At 37.2% G+C, this 2,253-nt stretch overlaps 1 pseudogene; it reads right to left on the bottom strand.

The window, feature by feature from the left end:
* Window positions 1-380: 380 nt before the first annotated feature.
* LOC145248596 (5S ribosomal RNA) lies at window positions 381-498 on the bottom strand (annotated as a pseudogene).
* Between the last annotated feature and the right edge of the window lie 1,755 nt (window positions 499-2,253).

Raw genomic sequence — 2,253 nt, 5'->3', positions numbered from 1 at the left:
CAAGTTTATTCTTAAAAGAAAACTTATTGAGCCTACAACAACCGCTAGTAATCGTTAATGTATGTTCTCACCGCTCACCTGACGAACTCATTAAACATTATCCTTGAGTGGCATTTGGGCCTTGATAAGCGGTGACCCAATAGTGCACGATAAATTCCATTTTAATTCTTTTTTATTAGCAATAACTTGTTATTTCAATGAATGCGCCCCGGTCAGTCTCAAGAGACAATGGACACCTCTATAAGCGTAACTTTGCGTGTAATTGTGAGGCAAGGATTGCGCAATTTGCAACCACACCTTTCCTGAATCTGCACTGCTTGGGTTCAGTAGCAAGGAGAGGTTCAAGAGTGACTGGAAACGATGCCGAGATAAGCGGAGAGCACATACAATACCTGGAATTCCTAAATGGTCACCCATTTTAGTACTGACCAGGCTTTACGTTGCTTAACTTTGGTGATCTAATGAGAACCGGTGTATCAACGTGATTATGCAGTATATAATTAGTAATTTACTCAGCATGCAAAATCCCCACTTATTAAATTTCTTCCTATTACTCTCACCCTCTCCCATTGTATGTTGTTTTATTTTATACACTAACTATCACTCTCGCTTTTACTATTCTTTTTGCTCTGTTTATTAAGAATCAAACGTAAAAAGATAATTATCCAGAAGTCCGCATTAGTTGATTAGAAATAATTAGGAATATCAGCACTAGTATTAATACTATTTAGGAAGAAAGATTAAAAAACGTGAGGGAAGAAGTCTAATTCGGGATTTTGCTCTTTTAATATTTTTTGATGTAGCTGGGTACGTTAAATCACTTCTTACTAGTATTTAGATTATTCGAACTACTGTTATCATCTCGAATATTACTTTGACAACGTTTCAGCAGATGTAACCCCCGGCCTTCTGCGTGTGTATTTTGTCGAACTCAGGAATCTGCACGGAATTTCGAACGAAACACTTTATTTAATCCACGGGATTAGTATGTTCTTGTTCCCTCAGCCATGATTGGGTAGAAGTCCAAAGCAATTCGCAATAGTTTTTTTTTTTTTAGTGTCTGCAGCTTCCAGAAGACTGCAAAGACTTGTGACGTAATGATTAAAGTTCTTGACAAAATTCAGTTGTAAATTACACTTTTCTGGGGGTTGAAGGTTCCATCGTTTAATGCGGGTATCAGTCAAAATACAATTTTGAATTAATTTGGACTTTTACTGCGTCATGGCTGACAGACCAAGATTATCCTATTTCCGTGGATAAAATAAATGATTCCGTTTGAAATTCCGTGCAGATTTCTGAGTATGGCTGAGAGATTCTCGGATTCGCCAAGATACACATGAAAAAGGTTGAAGGTTTCGTCGACCGAAACGTTGCGCACTCAAGATGAGAACAATAGTCTGTATCCCCCCCTACAAATTATCAATACTCATCTATAAAAAATTACAAACATAAACTCACTTCTTCTCTTTTCAGGGAGACGTTGGTAAACGAAACCGGAATTATTATTATTATTATTATTATTATTATTATTATTATTATTATTATTATTTCACATAGGTCTTCAAAGATCTACCTTTGAAAACAACCTGTGCTCTTTACCTTTTTCGATAAAATTTGCAACTGAATTTGCGTCATCGCAACAGCCGCCCAACATTAGTTTCTCGCTGGCTGCGGCCATTGGTATTCACTGGAACTTTAGTGGCAATAAGTCTCCTCATGATCCCAGTTCTCTTTGCACTTGTACAGCGGATGTCTGGTCAGTGCTCTCTCCTCGGTCTTTCGATCCTCCTTGACTCTTTTCTGCTATTTGGAATCACTCTTTTTTGGAGACAGTGATGGTGCAATGGGAGGGACTGGGGGAGAGGATAAAGAACTTACGGATATGCAGCTTCAATGTTCTTGGTTTCATGTAACGCATCTTCATGTTTTGTCTCTGCACTAGTTTGTCTGGCCTGCTCATGTGGTTCACGTGGAACAGTCTCCACATTCAAAAAATTTTCTTAATATTTCAGCTGTTTTCATTATTATTATTATTATTATTATTATTATTATTATTATTATTATTATTATTATTATTACCATCATCTACTAGCAGTTTTCATACGAGCCATCATCAAAGATTTCTCTGTGAAAACAACCTGTGGCGTTCCCTGAAGTCTGAGTCTCGCCAGATTTCCAGTATTCCGCACCTCATTTGATAACTTTTGCAAATTAATTTGCGTTATCATAACGGCCGTCTACGATTGATTTTTC

This window comes from Euprymna scolopes, chromosome 26 (genome assembly GCF_053919585.1).
Source record: "Euprymna scolopes isolate OS-2025 chromosome 26, ASM5391958v1, whole genome shotgun sequence".
Lineage (NCBI taxonomy): Eukaryota > Metazoa > Mollusca > Cephalopoda > Sepiida > Sepiolidae > Euprymna > Euprymna scolopes.
The sequence above is the reverse complement of the archived record's forward strand: the minus strand, read 5'-3'. Positions and strand labels throughout refer to the sequence as shown.